General features: G+C 44.4%; 1 pseudogene; it reads left to right on the plus strand.

The window, feature by feature from the left end:
• Positions 1-2,223: 2,223 nt before the first annotated feature.
• LOC123817651 lies at positions 2,224-2,474 on the plus strand (annotated as a pseudogene).
• Positions 2,475-19,384: the final 16,910 nt, after the last annotated feature.

Below are 19,384 nucleotides of genomic sequence, written 5' to 3' on the forward strand. Positions count from 1 at the left end.
GAGCCTCGGCTTCCTTAATTACAGTAAGGTTAACAATAGTAACTCACAAGATTGTTGTCAAGATTAAAAGACTCGCCCTGGATGGTGTGGCTCAGTTGGTTGGAGCACCATCCCATACATGAAGGCAACCAATCAATAAATCAATGCCTCTCCCTCCCTCTCTCTCTCTCTCTCTCTCTCTCCTCTTTTCTTCTTCTTTCTCCAAAAGCAATGAAAATAAGTCCTTGGGTGAGGATTGAAAAATAAAGATTAAATGACTCAAACCATGTGATGTGCCTAGAACAGTGCCTAGCACATAAGTCCCCAATAAACTTAGTTTTCTTGCTACTGTTTCAAAAATAAAAGGTAAAGTTAATTTAAATAATATACTTTAACTCAATCCACTCAAAATATTATCATTTCAACATGCAATGAATATAAGAAAATTATTGGGATATTTTACATTTTTTCTCATACTAAGCCATTGAAATTCACTGTGTATTTTACTCTGATATTACATTTCAAGTGCTCAGTAGTCACACATGTCTAGTGGTTACATATAAGACAGCACAGATTAAAAGCAAAGATGAATCCAAGTATCAAAAGCCAAAGTCAGGCAATAAAGCAGATCCAGATAGACTAGGAAGAGGCAGAATACATCACACAGAAAAGATAAAAGTCCAAGGTCAGGGAAGGAGGTCCAAGCACCTGGGCCGGTACCAGAGCAGACCCTGGCCCAGGATTCAGGAGAACACCTGGGCAGCAGAGATAAGCTCCAGTACAGTCACTTATTTAGGACCTCCTGGGCCAGGCTCCACAGAAAGCATTTCACATTTATTTTGTCATTTAATCTTCACAATGGACTTGGACTCGTGAGGACAGTATTCTTTTTTTTTTAAGGGAGGGAAGGGAGGGGGAGAGAGAGAGAGAGAGAGATCAATGTGCGATTGCTGGGGGTTATGGCCTGCAACCCAGGAATGTACCCTGGCTGGGAATCGAACCTGGGACACTTTGGTTCCCAGCCCGCGCTCAATCCACTGAGCTACACCAGCCAGGGCCATGAGGACAGTATTCTTACCCTCATGTTAGGAGCAAAACTCAGAAGAAAACACAGCCATTTGATCAAAATCATACAGCTAGTGAATAGTAGAGGGGGAATTTGAACTCATGTCTGTCTGGCTCCCATACCTATTCAGCATCTTCATTACACTGCATCATGGTAGCCAAGGCAGTGAGGGTTCGTGAAAGGTCACAACGATGTCTTTTAATTCCATTCACACCCCTCATCCTCACTGTCCCACCCAGCTCCAGCTCATTCTCTCTTCAGCTCTTACCTGAACTTGCGCAGCCACGTCAAGTGGCTGGTCTCCCTGCCCCCAGTCTCCTTGCCTCTGATTTTCCTAGCATTCACTTGACAAAATAATTTGCTTAAAGCTCAGTTCTAAAGTTATCAATTTCTGTCTCAACAATCCCCACCGGCTCCTCTTACTATAGAATAAAAACCCAAACTGTGGAAACATGGGTTCCAGGCTACTATCTTATTTTAATCCACTCTCCTGACTTCTGAGTATGACCTTCCAGACCCTCCATACCCTGTCATGCTGCCTTCAGTCCTTGAACTCCCTTCCATATTTCAGGCAGGTGTCCTAGCAGCCACTCAACTAGCCATGGACGCCTGACACTCACTTTCCCCTGAACACAACCTATGAATTTTTACAGCAGTGCCCTGAGTCACACTGTTTCTTCAATTTCAAATGTCCTTTCCTTCTACTTGTCCCTCCTACCCCCTCTACTTGTACAGACCATAACTGCCTCAATTATAGCCCTTCATGAACTGCAGCTTCTTGATCCCTCTTCTGGACTCTGCCAGCACCATATCCGTGCTACTCTTATAGTTCTCACTACTTTCCACTTTGTTTTGTAGACATATAGCTGTGTCTCTCATCTCCCCTCCTACACTTAAGGCTTACTTAAGGAAAATTTCTGCATGTTTCCATCTCCTATAGCACATGCTGTAGTGTTTTGTTTTCACGGATTAGGTGATCCATAAACACATTTGACTAAAAGAACAAATCAGTGTTAGTTCAATTGAATTTATGTATCATAATGCTTAATATTTTTGCCACTCAACTTATTCTTTAAGAATGTACAGAAAAAGAGGTGAGAACGACCTCCAGACTGACCTAAGCCCACATACTGCTACATCCTCCTGCCCAGCCCGTATGTCTCACCACTGTCACCATCATGCCCAAGAGAAAGGCTGAAGGGGATGCTAATGGAGATAAAGGCAAGGTGAAGGACGAACCGCAGAGAAGATCCACCAAGTCATCAGCCAAAGCCCAAGCCTTAAAAGGCCCTTGCCAAGAAGGGAAAGAAAGAACCCAAAGGGAAAGGGAGAAGCGGATGCTGCCAAGGATGGGAATAATCCTGCAGGAAATGGAGATGCCAAACCATTCCAAGCACAGAAAGCTGCAGGTGCTGGAGATGCCAAGTGAAGTGTGTGCAGCTTTTTTCTTTTAATTTTCACCTGAGGACATTTTTTTCATTGCTTTCAGGGAACGAAGAAGGCAGAGAGAGAAAAGAAGAAGAAATTATCAATGCGAGAGAAACATCAATCAGCTGCTTTCTCATACACACCCCAACATGTGCCCTGATCAGGAGTCAAATCCATGACCCTTCGGTCTATGGGGCAACACTCTGAGCCACACAGGCCAGGACATATATGCAACTTTTATAACTGTACTTCTGGGGACTATACAGTTTGAAATACTATTTTTATCAACTTTTGCAAAAATGCAGATTTTTTTTACTTTTTTTAAAGCTATTTTATTAGCTCTTGGACCCCTCCCCCACATGCAGCACCACAATGGAGCAACGTGTGTTGTCCCACCCCGGTGAATACTTAAGGCTTTGCCTCTTACTGTATAACAGGTGTGCCAAGACAAAAAAAAATATGGCCCAAATGAAAGAACAGATCAAAGCTCCAGAAAAAATACAACTAAGAGATGAAGGGATATCCAACCTATCAGATGCACAGTTCAAAACACTGGTAATGAGGATGCTTACAGAAATAGTTGAGTATGGTTGCAAAATAGAGGAAAAGGTGAGGGCTATGCTAAGTGAAATAAAGGAAAATGTACAGGGAACCAAGAGTGAAGGGAAGGAAACCAGGACTCAGATCAATGGTTTGGAACAGAAGAAAGAAATAAACATTCAACCAGAGCAGAATAAAGAAACAAGAATTCAAAAAAATAAGGAGAGGCTTAGGAACCTCCAGGACATCTTTAAACGTTACATCTGAATCACAGGGGTGCCAGAAGGAGAAGAGGAAGAGCAGGAAATTGAAAACTTATTTGAAAAAATAATGAAGGAGAACTCCCCCAATCTGGTGAAGGAAATAGACTTCCAGGAAGTCCAGGAAGCTCAGGGTCCCCAAGAAGTTAGACCCAAGGACGCACACACCAAGGCACATCATAATTATATTACCCAAAATTAAAGATGAAGAGAGAATCTTAAAAGCAGCAAGAGAAAAAGAGACAGTTACCTACAAAGGAATTCCCATAAGACCATCAGCTGATTTCTCAAAAGAAACCTTGCAGAAGGGGCTTGCAAAGAAGGGGCTAAAAAGAAGTATTTGAAGTCATGGAAGGCAAGGACCTACATCCAAGATCACTCTAACTAGCAAAGCTATCATTTAGAATGGAAGGGCTGATAATGTGCTTCCCAGATAAGGTCAAGTTAAAGGAGTTCATCAACACCAAGCTTTTATTATATGAAATGTTAAATGGACTTATCTAATGAAAGGAAGAAGATCAAAAATATGAACAGTAAAATGAAAATAAACTCACAACTATAAACAACCAAACCTAAAAGAAAAAAAAAACTGAGCAAACTAGAACAGGAACAGATTCACAGAAATATAGATCACATGGAGGGTTATCAGTGGGGAGTTGAGGGGAGATGGGGGGAAAAGTACAGGGAATAAGTAGCACAAATGGTAGGTAGAAAATAGACAGGAGGAGGTTAAGAATAGTGTGGGAAATGGAGAAGCCAAAGAACTTATATGTACGACCCATGGACATGAACTAAGGGGGTAGGGGGGGAAGCAGGGCAGAAGGGAATAAAGGGAGGAAAAAATGGGACAACTATAATAGCATAATCAATAAAATACATTTAAAAAATAAAGCTATGTCATTAGCACACAGACAACTTCAATTTTGCTTTTTGTGGGGAAGGACATACAAGGTCTGTCCACAAGTGTCCATCCATATAATATGAAAAATAGAGACATTTATTGAAGAAGACACAAGATACGAGAAACTTTGTACAAAGGACAATGATACTTCAGTCCCCTTCAAAGTAGGCACCTTGGACCTCACACAATTCTCCCCATGGCATCAGCCACCTTGTCATATTTTCCTGAATCTCATCTATGGTTTGAAATCTCTTCCCTTTTAAAGGTGATTTTAGTTTTGGGAAAAGCCAGAAGTCACAGGGCACCAAATCTGGGTTGTAGGGGGGCTGAGTCAACTGGGTGATTTGATATTTTGCTAAAAACTCTGCACAAGACTAGTTTGCACTGGCTAGTACAATGAAGTTATCATTGTTCACACACGCACATTCCAGTCCACTCTCCTTGGCTGCCAGGTTACATCAATGTCACATAAACTGTTCTCATTATAATAATAATGGCTGGACTTTTTCCAGACAGACCTCCTGTGCTACTAATAGAATGTCTCCAAAGCCAGACTGGCAAGGGAAAAAAATACCTTTGCTTTCTAGCTTTGAGAAACTTCTTGGTTTCTGGGAGGAAGGATATCTTGATATTGACACACATTAGCCATCTTGGCACCGACATACTGTGGTATAGAAAAACTAAATTCATCTTTATATCCTTTTCTCAATCTCCACTTTAAGCATAGGCTCGACTCCCATGATTCCACAGACCTGTTGGAACCTGACCCAAAGATCTGGTTGCTAGTATGTTGGACAATCTGGACTTTGCCATGTCATTGAGATGGCATCCCTCAAGGAGCAGCAGTTCCTTTTTTAGACTGTGGATCTACAGATTGATAATTCTGCCATGTTCATTTCATTTCCTGAAAGTGAGAGTTGGCTTGTGGAAAGTTGTTAGGAAACATGCTTAATGTGAAATATCAACCCTCACTCTAAACTTCCCCTGTTCAGAGCATCAGATGAAGACTTCATTGGGTTTTATAGTGTTTTTTTTTTATTTTGGTAGTCCACTGAAGAAGAGAGTTTGAATGCTTTATATACTGTTAATGATTGTCTGCCCTTATCCTGCCTTAAATACCATGATTGTTTATGAAAAATATCTTTAATAAGCCTGAATACAGTTTGGCTTGGGGAGAAAAAAAGAATGTCCAGGAAATTTTAACTAAAACAGTACACTATATTAACCTAAACATATAAAATTAAGTCATATTCAGCAGGATCTCAGTGTGCCACATTAACCAGAAAAGAGAACCATACAACAACTCATCATGTTTTCTTTTTTTCTTTTTTTTTTTTGTTTGCTTTGGCTGCTAGAAAGCTCAATTGAAAATTTAGTGCTCAAGGACAAGAATATCCTTAACTTACACAAGCAAGAACAAAATAACAAGAATATCCTTGTTCCTTTCAACCCCTCTCCTTCACTTAGTGATTCTGTCTTTTGTTCTTGCTTGTATAGACCAATAGTAGGTATTGTTCATTGAAAGCTTCCTGAAATACCTTGGAAAGTATTGTAAAGGGGAGTAGATATAAATCATACATCAGTCCTCTTAGTGAGATTTGTTTATGAGCTTAATCACGAGGCATGAGCATGAGGCATTCTGGCCCCTGAGCCCCATGGATGTGTGGGCAAGGGGAGGAGCCAAGGTGAAAAGGCTTTCAAATTATAAGAAGTGACTCAACATTAGAGCTGGCCCCTGAAGGGAAAACTATCCGTTCAAAGCCACAGTGCAGCAGGATATAGTGGTCTCAGTCTTGATTGGGCTGGACTAACGTAAAGGACCTCAACTCAGAGTATAGGACAGGGGGCAGCAGGAGGAACCAGACAGCAGCAATATGCAGAGGCCAGCAATGGGTCCTGCAGCAACAGAACCCATCTGATGAGGAGGAATTATTGGGAAGAGAGTATGACTTCCAGGGAAGAGCTGGAATGATCTGAAAGGGCATCTGAGCCCTGTTTAAGGACTGGAATTCAGAACCAAACTCCGGCCCCAGCATGCAACAGCAGAGATGAACAGGGAATCGAAGCAGGAACAGCTATGAAGAATGAGCAATGATGCTGAGACCAGGGGAGGCTGTGCCTCTGAAAACCATAGGCCTGAGCCTCTCAGCAAATCCTGCCTGACCGTCACCGGGCTCAGAGCCACCCACAAGGCAATGGAGTCTTCAATGGATGTCACTTATCTGTTTGCCTGAAGATTCAACTCCTCACCTTCCTAGAGGAACATGTAATACAAAGAGACATAGAATGACAATTTCCTATTGTGGACAAGGTCCTGAGAGAATGAAAGATATGATGGGTCAGCTTTGATAAGGGAGAAGTAGGCAGGAAAGCTCCAGAAAGTAGGCCAAGAGCCAGAGACGGGATGGGCAGAAGCCAACAAGGAGTACAGAACACCTGTTGGCAGGAAGGCAGCAGCCTACCAAGATGGCCACCTCACCATTTGGTCGAGTCAACTCTAGGGACAATAAAGAAAACAGGTAAGATGAGAGAGACAACATTACTTTCTTCCTGCTCATTTCAGCCAAAGAACTTTGTGTTGTCAACTTTTTCTCCCCATTTTACGGGTGACAAAACCACATCATCCCACTATCACATGGCAGAGTCAGATTCAAATCCAAGTCCTTTTGAGTCCTGAGTCGATGCCTTTACTACCCACTGGGCTTCCATCCAATAAATGAAAAGTAAGTGAAACTACTGGTGTCCACTAACAACTTCACTTGGCAGGCCAGTCCTCTTCTGCACTGGGACTGGAGATCTGAGTGGCTTCAGGAGTGAGAGCACATGTTCCCCAGGGGGGCATATGATTCCCTGGAGGCTGCACTCCCACACTGGATAGAGAATTTCAAGTCCTTGCAGGCCCCCTCCACTACTTCAGTTCATAGAGCAGGTTAGGTTTGCCAGCTGCTGTTTCTCATCATCTGATGGCCAGACCAGGTGGTAGCCAAGGGCTCCAATCCGGACACTTACAATGCTAAGTGCACAGGATCCCTTGGACCTGTCCTGTCTGGCTTGACATTTCCTCTTCAATGGCCAAACTCTGCTTTCCACCTCCCTTTCAGGAGCTGACTCATCTTTTCAAGCTATACAGTTGGCATTTAGGGGTTCACTGGATTCTTGCACATGCTGAAAGTTTTCTCAGATGGTGTGTAACTGGGAAAAGTTCAGGCCTAAATCAGTTGCATTTAACATGTATTTATTTTTTTATTTCTTTCTGTGCACAAGCAACTGTGCAGGCATTGCAGTGAACCCAGAGCTCCCCATCCAAAGAGTAGACAGAAATGGGCGATGCCAGACTAATAATTAACTACGATGCCAAACTTGCTTAAGAAATCTCTAGACATCACGGTTAAGGGAGGAACAAAAGAGCTCTCCAGTAGGGTCTTATATTCTCACCTGCTAGATCCTTTCACGTCGCAGGTTCTGGGGAGATAGCAACCCTCTTGGCCACTGAAATCTTTGGCCTTGTGCTATGCCCCTCCCCCTGTTCTACTGAAGGTGATACATACACAGGGAAATCCCTGGGCTGTCCAGATTGTTGATACAACATTTCTACATTTGCACAGAAATGGGGGAGGGAGAGGCTTCTGTCCATCAGGATTAAGACAACTTTCTTCCCAAGAAGGGGACCTCACTGTGCCTGTCCTTCACTAAGGAACCCAAGACAAGTTTTCCTCTGAAGCTGGGTTACAGGACGTTTGAGTGTCACCATCACTGCCACACCTAAAGTCTCTCTCCTTGCTAATAATTAATTTCAACTCAGGACAGGAGGAGACGCTCCTTCAAGGAGAAATGCTAACCAATTTTAAGAACTTTCCACAGTGGTGGATAATATAGTTTGTCTGCCTCTTTGCTGGAGGAACTTGATTTTGGTTTCTCAAGATTCAACCATCATTTTCAAAGTACGCCTCCCAAACACCCCAGAGGCCTCTGAAGTCCCCAGGTAAACAGAACTCCTGGCAGCATGCTCTTCTGGAGCTAAAATTTCCACTTGAGCAAAGAATTAGGCTTCTCTCTCAAAACCACACTGCACTGATAGAGTTATACACCCAAAAGAAAATTTTGTAACTTATAGTTCTTTACTAAGGATTAAGTAAAAAAAAAAAAACCCTAAAGCATTAGGTCTCAGAAACAGTGAGAGGTAATTTCTGAGTTAAACCAAAGAACGAGACGATAGCCAGGTCAGAGCTGTTACAAGACATGCTGTCTCAGTGGTTCAGGAGCATGGCTGTGAATGGTGAGAAGGTGCGAGAAGTGCACATTTACATGCAGCTGACTGTGTAATCTGGGGCAGGCCCAGCTACCTAAAGGGTCAGAATGAAGTCAGATGGGGTGCCCAGGGAGAGGCAGGGCAGCTGGTCCCCCAGTGGCTGTGGGTGCGATGGGGACAATTTTCTAGCTCCACATCAAACTGAAGGCACAGTCCCTTCATGCCTGTGCTTACACAGAGCTTTGTTTCAAACTGCCCTGAGAGAAAGAAGGGTTGGGAGGGAGTTGGGGCAGGGGCACTACAGATGGGAAGAGGCAGCCCCTTGGAGTTTGCCTTGATTGATGCTAATTGAATTCTAATTGAAACCATCCATCCAGGCCCCAAGTGCACCTGATGGAAACTTCAATATCCGGAAGCCACACCTCAGAGAGTCTGCAAGCATCTCTCTCATTGCACAATGTACCAAGCACATTATTTGCCTATTACATCTTGATGCACCTTTAGAGACCCTGTGGACTGCCCACTAAAGACAAAAAGAGTGCAGCCTCTATTCTGGGCTGCCCTACAAAGCTGGGTTTTGACCTGGTAGTACTACTACAGTTCACTTAGCATCATTGCCATGCACCATGCTAATTAGGACTTGGGGAATCTTAAAATCACTGGATTATGCAGTGTTTCGTCTCAAGGGTGTTCTCAGCTGTGGTCCAAATCCTTATGAAATTTGTATTCAGTGAAGAGCGAGGGGGCAGGAAAAGTAGGGAGGGTTGAGGGAATAAGTTAGGGGTGAATAGGAACCTCACATTACTTCATAGCGTAAACAGGCTTCTCACGTAGCCTTTGTTCCTTCATTCCACAAACATTTACTGAGGCCCTACTATGCGAAGGCCATTAACTAATTATTCCAGAACCTGGGGCTATAGCCTCACGAAAGTACTTATTTTAGTGGAGGGAGACAAATACCAAACAAGTGAAAATGAGTAAAAAAAACACCCTTAGATGTTCAGGGCAATGAAGAAAACAAAATAAAGCAATAAGGCAAACAGGAAAAAGAGGGGATGAGGCAGGGTGGGGCGGGGGGTGGGGGGAAGGCCTCTCTAAGGAGGTAACATTTGGGTGAAGAGCCAAAGGATGGGAAGGGATTTGAGAAAAGATCTGAGGGAGGATTATTCTAGAGGAGGCACAGCAAATAGAAACAAGAAAGAAGGCGCGTCTAAGGGTCGGAAAGGGAGTCGCTGTGGATGAATAAGGACAAAATAGAGACAGGTAAGACCGGAGAGGTCAGCCAGAGCCCAATCCTAGTGTCAAACTCTCTCACCAATGGCCCCATCAGCCTCGTGGTTTGCCTTCAAAGGCCGAATGCAGAGCTCCTTGCCCCTAGTTAAGGAGTAGTTACATGTATACGGTCCTAAAGTTACATTCAGCCTTTCGAAGGCAACCTCGAGGCTGATGTGGCCCCTGTGAAAATGACTTTGGCACCCCTGTGTATAGGGCCTTGTAGATCACGGAACAGAATGTGTGTGCACATGCAACTATGCATGTGTGTGCGTGCATGTGTGTGTGTGCGTGCGCACCCTTGAACCAAGTCTCTCACTGCCTTTCAGATCCTAAACTAAAACTTCATGCTCCAGAACACCTTCCCTGTATTTCCCTCCCAGCCCGGTTTCTCAGTAAACACCCTCCACATCACTTGGTACAGGTAAGGTGATACTATTTACTGACAGGAGAGTCGCTGGGTTTGAGGATGAAATACAAAGGAGGCTGGCTCTTAGGTGCTCTTTATTACTTTATTATTATTGTTGCCATTGTTATCATCACGACTCCGGCCTTTACTGCTATGACAGTTATTAGCACAGCACCCATCGCTAACGGCTTTCTCAGACGTGGTTTTATTCGCCCTCCTCCCTTAACCCTAAGATACATGGACCGCAGCAAGAAAAGGGAAACAATGCCCATAACGCTCATTTGTACACAAGGAACCAAATCCTTGCCGTAGCCGGCAATCTTGTGAAGCTCATTCATAATGCAAAGGTACAACGAAGGCCGTCCACATCACAGCTTTCCATTTTCCCTAGCTCATTGCTCGCAGCCGCACATTATAAATTGCCTTTTATGTTATCTCTCTATTCCAGGAAACCCTGCCTCTAATCCTTTTACCCAGCCAGAGCCCCTGCTCCGCGGCCGTCTGCAGCGCTCGGCCGCAACCGATGGGCTGCTCTCTGTAAAGCTATCGATCCCTATAAACGACTTTATTAGTGGTCATTATTACTTTGTTTCTAATCGCTGCTTTAATTAAGGTTTTATCAACCACATTAAAGAGCGTGTGAGCGTGTGTGACTTTAAATAGCCTGGGGGGTTTTCCTTCAGCCTTAAAGCATTCCCATGAAATCAGCCAACAGACTCCTGGCTTCAGAGACTTTCTGCAGCACGCCCCCTTCAGGATGCACGTGTGTGTTTGTTTATGGTTGAGAATGGGGGCATGGTGCATGGGCAGGGTCTGCTCCCAGGTAGCCCCCTTGTCTTTCTGATGCAGGAACTCTCCGGCAGGAAGCGCAAAAATCGGTGGTCTCGGCATCAGAACTATCTAGTCACTGTTCTGGAGGATCCACCTAACCTGAATGGTCTGTAAATCCAAAAGGGAGTATTGATTGAGACTCCAAAACTTCCTGCTAGTTCACATTTCTTACAATACCCACTTTAGCTAAACCTTCTCCCCATACGGGAGTCACCCACTCATTCAAGGACCAAGAGACTAAGGAGAAGCAGCCCTGGCTGGCGTAGCTCAGTGGATTGAGCGCGGGCTGCGAACCAAAGTGTCGCAGGTTCGATTCCCAGTCAGTGCACATGCCTGGGTTGTAGGCCATGGCCCCCAGCAACCCTACATTGATGTTTCTCTCTCTCTCTCTCTCTCTCTCTCTCTCCCCTTCCCTTCCCTCTCTAAAAATAAAAATAAATTAAAAATCTTTAAAAGAAAAAAGAGAGAAGCAATCGCTTCTCTGACTGAGGCAAATCCAAGTGGCATCACTTGCTTTCAATCTGCTTCTGCGCCCACCCCGCACCAAAGTGAGTTCTCTGAGGCGCAGAGCACGTTTTGTATCTGAGACACAAAACCCACCACGCCGAGTGCCTAGAGCACAACGGGTCTCCAAAGGGCCTCAGGTGAGGTTGCTGACTCCATCCTGGAGGCCAAGCCTGCAATGAGGAGTCAGATCACATCCACACAGGTACAGGCTCACAGGGCCCACGTTCCTTCTTACTTCCCCCAAAGTAAGCGGGAGAGTTGGTTCCTAGCACATTACTCACAATCTTCAAAAGGACGAAGGAACTCAGATGTCCACTGGGGGATGAATGGATAAGCAAAACGTGATAGATACATACAGTGGACGCTGCTCAGCTTTAAAAACAAAGGGAATCCTGACACATGCTACAACGGGGATGAACTTCAGGCTAAGTAACACCAGCCAGTCACAAGAGGACAAACATTGCGTGAGTCCACGTATATGAGGCACCTGGAGCAGTCCCATGTGCAGAGGCAGGAAGTAGAACCGTGGTGGCCAGGGGCTGGGGAGAGGAGAATATAGAGTTGTTGCTTCGTGAGTATAGAGTTTCACTTAGACAATGAGTATAGAAGTGAGCATAGAAGATGAAAAAATTCTGGAGATGGATAGTGGTGATGGTTGTGTAGTAATGTGAATGTACTTAATGCCATAGGAACGACACACTTAAAAACGGTTAAAATGGTGAGTTTTATGGCATGTATATTTTACCAGAACAAACCAAAAGGGTGTGAGAGTATTTTTGTACTTCAGGGCCTAGAAGATAGGTTTTTCCAGTTAGCCAGATCTTTTCAATATCTCCTCCTGGGGAGCCAGGACGTCAAACCAACCACAGGACGTGTCACAGACTGCACTCATTCTCGAGTTCAGTGGGCACTGAGTGCCTCCTCCTTGTTAGGAACTGCACCTGCAAAGCGAAAGGTCGCCAGTTCGATTCCCAGTCAGGGTGCAGGCCTGGTCTGTAGGCCAGGTCCCAGGTAGGGAGAGTGCAAAAGGCTAGCGACCAGTGTATTTTTCCCTCTCTTTCTCCCTCCCTTCTCCACTCTCTAAAAGTAAATAAATAAAATCTTTTCGAAAATGCACAAGAACCACAACTACAAAGACAAGCTGCACGCGTTGCAAGGCGTAGGCTGCAGGGAGGCTGCGCTCCCGAAGCGGCCGACCCCTCCAGGGCCCACGCATTGCGTTCCTTCCAGGTCCCACCCCATGGAGTCACCCCGGGTCCATCTGGGCTGGGGACACATGTCCCTCGGCCAAAGCTCTGTCACATTTTGTCACTGGGCCTGAAGCTGCTCTGTTTCTCAAATCCCTTGAGATCCTAGTTAAAAAAAAAAAGTCCCTTCACCTGGAACTGACAACTCTTCTCATTCCAGAAGGCTCCCAATGGGTCCATGGGGCCACCTTGAGAACAAACACCATCTGTCTCTCCCAAGGGGGCGGGGCTGGTCTCGGGCGCAAACTTGAAGGGGACACCAAAAGCTCAGTAATTGAGTTAAACCATGTTTTAATCCAGTCCTTTTAAGAAATCAAAATTAATGCAAAAATACCAAGAGGAACCAAATACCAAAATTTTAAACACGGACAAGGTCAGTAGCAGAGCCACACCAAGCCACCTTAAAGCCTGAGGCAAAAGGACAAAGCAAGAATGCTGATCCCATCTGTTTTTATTCATTTTGATATTTTCTTTGCCCTGATTTGTTACATTGATTTTTTTTATGTTTTTAAATATTGCACTACAGTGTTATTTATCTTGACTACTGAGGTTTGGGGCACCCCTTTAAATTTAATTTCAGTGTACCTAGAACAGGGCAGGGTCTCACGCGGTGTTGTTAAACTCAATTTAATTCCTCTAAGAGCGCCCGGGAGAATATACAAACAAGTACATCCACTTGCATGTTCTCTCTCATTTGCCTCGCGGTAAGTTTTACCAGCAGCTTAGTTATCTTTCCTCTTTCTTTTTTTTTTCAATTCAGGCTTCGTAGAGAGGTTAAGCTGCTTTTTAATCAAATGTATTTCCTTTGCAATGAGCTTCTCACATCCTCTCTATCCAGCAGGTCACAGGCTCCCACCTGCAATTACCCCTTATTCTCAGCTTTACAAGCCTTCATGATGGAGTTCCTCCCGCGAGGGTAACCTGCAGCTATTCTGTAAGCTCAAACCAATCCCCACACCAACCCCCAACAACCTCTCATAAGCACTTCACTGTTCACTATTTTATTTCTTTAATTGGATTTTAATTTGTCTCACTAAAGCCAGATTTACTCGAAAACGCCTTATCTCGTGGTGAAATTGCAAACCGAAATGACACGCACCAACGAGAAGGAAGAGGAACCAGGACACCAGCCAGGAAAATGACAAAGGGCAGAAATGGGAGAAGAAGAAGAAAGAGGGTCACAGATGACCCCCTGCTCAATTCTGGACAATCCTTGCACTAGGAAAACATGTCAGAAAGCCCACCTCACCTACTAGTGACCAAGGGGGCCTCTGGGTGTGCCTTGGCTTGCACAGGTACAATAACCAGGCGACACCCCCATTGAATGCTGTCGTGATGAGAAAATACCTTCCCTCACTGGTGGGGGAGGGGAAATTGGAGAAAGGTGGTCACGAGTTACACACTTCCAGTTATAAGCTAAATAAGTACGAGGGATATAATGTACATCAGGATGACTATAGTCAACACTGCTGTATGATAATATGAAAGTTGTTAAGAGAGTCAATCCTACGAGTTCCCACCATAAGTAACAAATATCCTTTTTTATATCAATATAAGTTGATCAATATTTACTAAACTTATTGTGGTCATAATTTCACAATATACATAAGTCAAATCATTATGCTGTACACCTTAAACTTATATATGGCACTGTAGATTATATCTTAATAAAAGTAGATGAAAGAAATTTTAAAAAACTACCTTCCCCTTACAAAACTGTCTTGATCACCATGTGCTACCACCACCATGCGGGGAAGTGGGCACCCCCCAGGATCAGCTCTCTCAAAAAGTGAGCTCAGGGGCCCCCGTCCTCCTGTGGCAACATGGTGTCCCACAGTGCGTCCCAGGCTGACTTCTCCAGAAGCAGTGCTGAGAAGCAGTTTGGCGTGAAAGTCATTTATTAGGGGCAACGGCTGCAAAGGGAGGGAGAAGGAAGCAGGACGGGGCAGAGGAAGAAATCCAGCTGCAAAGCAGGTGGACAGTCAGTATTTCCTGTGGGAGCGTCCCTGTCAGACCGAAATGTCCAGGCCTCCATGTCCCTTCATATTCCCGCCTCCCTCTGTCACCAGCTATAGACTGCCCCGGGTGAGGTGGCTTTTCTGCAGAGGCAGATATTGAAGGCGCTGCGAGCCAGAGGCCAGTCCTTCCTGGAAGGAGCCTCTGGGTGGTCAGTGTCCCTGTGAGTTTACCACACAGTGGAATTACAGACATCGGTTTTAACAGTCAGTGGGTTGGGTCTGGTATGGTCCAGGGTCAAATGGAAGTCAATAACTCCTGCAACATCCCTGCCTTCTATAGAGGTCCATAATAGGGTCAGAGATATGGAAAATTAGGAGATGAACTCCAGGGAGTGTAGGTGAGCCGGAGCGGGGATTGGGGACTTCCAGCCTGAGGAAGCTGACTCCATGAGCAGTACTGAACAGATGCCTTCCCTACACAGCTCTGGTCAGAAACTTACCGTCTGTGCCTTGGAAAATTCCAAATAAAGAAGTGCCAGGATTTCATCTGTTATTTTAGTTCATGATTTCCCTGGCCAGTGGTTCAGTTAAGTTCAGGTCCAAAACATGTTTGAGACTGTCCTCGGTGGGGTCCCAAGTGCCCAAAGGTCATGCTGCACCCTGTTCCTCAGCTATCGAAAGGCCAAGGACAAGTTCCAAATGGCATCACCGGGTATTAGATCAAATCATCTTCAAGGCTGTCTTTCACTAATCTCCCTCCCCAAGCCTGAATAAGTTGTAGAAGCCCTAACAGCTCCACTTCAACCTGAACACCAGGAAATCGGAATGAGAATTGCCCAGAATGGCACCATCAAGGTGTCAGGACCCCAGCATGGACAGTGACCTCTGTTGTCAGAAGGGGACAGAAGAGGTGAAAGGAGCACAGCTATAGGGGACTCGAATGTTACCTGTGTCAACTGAGATTAGAGCAGTTTTCTATCCAGATACGTCTTTATTTTTCTTTCTCAACACCAAACTTTCCGGGCACAACAAATAAATGCGATCAAGAGTTCTTTGGGAGAGAGTGGCAGACAACAGGCAGAAAGGAAGCTGAGAGCAGTAAGTTCAAAGCAAGATGTCTGACTCTCCCCACCGCACTGTGTGGACTTGGGTTCTGGTTGAGCCAGGTGCTGGGTTTCTGCAAGTCTGGAATTCTTCCCTTGAAACTTCAGGAAATCTCAGAGTGTGCAAGGACTAAAATCTTGCAATCAGGCCAAACTCCAAAACCCAGGAAGAGTTCAAAAGTCTTAGTAAACAAGCACAAGGAAGGTGCTTCCTTCACATAATAAACCAAGAGCAGCCAACATCATTCTTACTGCAGAAACATTAAAGATATTCCCATGAAAGTGGGGAATGAAACAAGCATGTCCACTATTACCACCATTATTTGTCTTTATTGTTTATGGTTATTATTCAGATAGTTCTAGCCAGGGATAGGGAATATGAGAAGAAAAAACTGTATTAATAGTCAAGGAAAGGAGACACATGACTCTCTACTTGAAACCCCCAAAAGAATCAACTGAAACCTTTTTGACCTAAAAGAGTTTAGTGAGCTGGCTTACTGCAAAATGCAAACACAGAAATCAATAGCTTTCTTATGCATAATAAGTGTGGGAAAACAGCCTATAGCGATTTGCATTCTTTCCCAACCCACTCTAAAAAATCATTCATGATGATATTAAAGATATGTTCACAATTCTTAGATACTTCTTCCCTTAAAAGGTGAGGTTTAATTATACTCTCCTTGTATTCTGAGTTAGGTCTTCTCTCCTCTCTTCTCTTCTTTCTCTCTCTCCCTCTGTCACTCTCTGGCAGCCTATGGAGATGCCCATGTAGCAAGCAACTAAGACCTGCCAACAGCCACTGACAGAGCTTGGCAGCCACTCCTCCCCCGGCTGAATCATGAGATGACCGCAGCCCCAGTCAACAACTAAACTGCAGCCACACGAGAGCGCCCGAACCAGATCCACCCAGCTAAGCTGCTCGCATTCCTGACCCACAGAAACTGTGAGACAGTCCATGTCTTCAGATGCTGTATTTGGGCTAATTTGTCACGCAGCAGTAGATAACTAATACAAGATTCTTTGTCACTCAAGCAACCAAGACTCTTGGCTGGATGATGCTAATCAGAATAATGGATAGTTGGGTGGCATTAGAAGAGCTGGCAGCTACCCAAGGATAGATCTGGAAGAAGAGAATGGGAGAGGGAAGCCCAGCTGGCACGATGGTTAAGACAGATAAAGAGGAACTTAGCATGTTCTGCTGTGCACCTTGCCATATAATGCTCCCCTTGCACAATTCTGTGAGATGCAGGGGAGATTTTAATTGTTTTTCCAATGTCACCCTGGTGTTCTGCTCAAAGTGGCACCGAGGAAGCCTGCCTTGTGCCCGTTTACCTGTATTTGCACACCAATGATACCAATAGTAACCAGTTGGAAATGTAATGGGATAATGGGGAGGGGGTCATTTATAATGCTAATCACAAGCTACAGTATGTCTAGGAGCACAGCAAATATGCAGGATTTATATGACATGAGTGATAATTTGGCACTATGGAAAATCAAGCCGATCTGAATAAAGGGCAGTCATTTATCAGTCATTCCATCAACAAACCCTTGGCTAAAAGAAACCAAAGTTCGACAGAAAATAAAGGGGAAGTGATGCCAAAGGTGCATGAGTATATGGTTTAAATATTAATATATATTTTAAAATACAATATGCAAAAATTGGAGAAGATATCTCCTTCTCCCCAAAAAAGCCATATATGTTGGCATTAGAACTCTTCTTTAGAGAAGAAACCTTCTTCTTGAAGAAGGTCCTCTTCAGAGAACCTTCTTTCTGAAAAAATGTTTTTGAAGAAACGCCGCTGTGGCATTGTAGTATTCCGAGGTGCATCACCTTCAAAATACGACATTATGCACACAGTTATATTTTCAATGTCTTTTCACTGGTAATCTCACTTGTTCCACAAATCATCAAAAAAATGCCTTTGCAAAAATTACCATGACACTAAAGATAAATTTTCCAAGACCTCATATCAAGGCTATAGATTGAGAGTTAGAGTATCACAGAGAAAACAAGACACGGACTGAAATTCCATTCCTGGGGACTTGTCACTAGTCACTTCTCATGCGCTTCCGAGCCTCGTGCACGTCATAGGTTCTGCTCTGCTGCTTGGCCTTCCTTTATTCCTCCCGGTCCTCACCATCTGGGTTTGCCACTGGAAACTCCAAATTCTTTTCCCTCTGTTAAGTAGAGCCTTGCAGCATTCTCCAGCTCCCAACAGCTAACTCTGCTCCAGACTGACTTCGCATAGCCAGCCCTCGGGGCTCCAGCAGGAAGGAAGGCCTTGAGTTGAACCAGCTCCACTTTCCAGTGGTGTTTTAAATAGCATTTGCGTCTTCATTACTCAGACAAATCCTAATGATGTTGATATTAGTGAAGATGAATTTTTAACAGCATGGGACTGAAGTGATGAAATTGCTAAATAAAGAATGAGGTCAGAGTCACTAAAATGCTTGAAGAGTGTCAGCGGGGACAGATAAAGGGGCACACTGTTGACGAGTGACTTAAGACTATAAAGGAGAAGCATCTGGGAGAGACATTAAGTGCTCCAAGCTACAGTCCTCGGTGTGCGTTTAGCGACAATCAATAATACAATTTATCCTGAAGCCACTGCTTATGACTTGGGTGGGGGCGGTGCCTGACCCTGGGGAGAGATGCTTAGAGAGAGAGAAATGGAGAAAGAGGAGATGTCACCAAGTGGCGGCCTCCCCAATTAGCCACTCAAACCCAGAGGAAATTAATTCTGACTCATTGCCTTCAGTGACTTATAAGCAGGAAAATAATTGCAGTAAAACAAGAAAAAAAACAAAGTGTAGAGTTTATTTTAAAAGAAGGAATCCCTTAGAGTGCACAGAAATGCAGGCCCCCATTTTCAGCCCCCAAATGGCAGCTAACATTTATTGACCACCCCCACCTGTGTGCCAGGAATTGTTGTAAACTGGAAACAACCCAAGTTTCCTGTAACAGGAGGCTGGAGAAACGAACCATGCTGCACCCACGCGTCGGAACATTATGCGGCAATCAAAGGAATGAACTGTCGATACATAGCAACTTGGATGACTCTCGAAAGCACTGTGCTGAACAAAAGAAGCCAGTCCCAAAAGACTGAACATTATGTGGTGCCATTGGACCCTCCCAGAAAGACAAAACGGTGGTGATGACGAAGAGAACAGCGGTAGCCAGCGGGGAGCAGTGGGGGAGGGGTGATGATGAAGAGGCAACTGAGCAAAGCCGTCTGTATTTCCTTAGTAGTCATGGTTACACAAATCTATACACGAGTATTAAAACTCGTGGAAGTGTATACCCTCAAAAGGTCAATCTTATTTTATATTATTCATTTTTTATATTTTTAAATTATTAATATAAAAATTCAAACACAAACACAGTGTGTGTGCCGTGATTCAACCTGTTGTTCCTCCAATCGTAGGGCCCCTCAGAAATGTTCCAAGGGCTAGAGCGGAGATGTGGGGGGAGGACCGGTACTCAGGGCTTCTCACCCCGCCCCGCTTCAGCTAGAATGCTCCATCTGTCTTGTGTATGCAGGTCTCGAGGAATGTTTTATTTTTTTAAAAAAGCTTAAACCATTGACATAATAAAACTTAATAACTGTTAACATTTATCTAGAGCTCACTA

This window comes from Phyllostomus hastatus, unplaced genomic scaffold (assembly GCF_019186645.2).
Source record: "Phyllostomus hastatus isolate PE091 unplaced genomic scaffold, TTU_PhHast_1.1 phas_contig_210, whole genome shotgun sequence".
Lineage (NCBI taxonomy): Eukaryota > Metazoa > Chordata > Mammalia > Chiroptera > Phyllostomidae > Phyllostomus > Phyllostomus hastatus.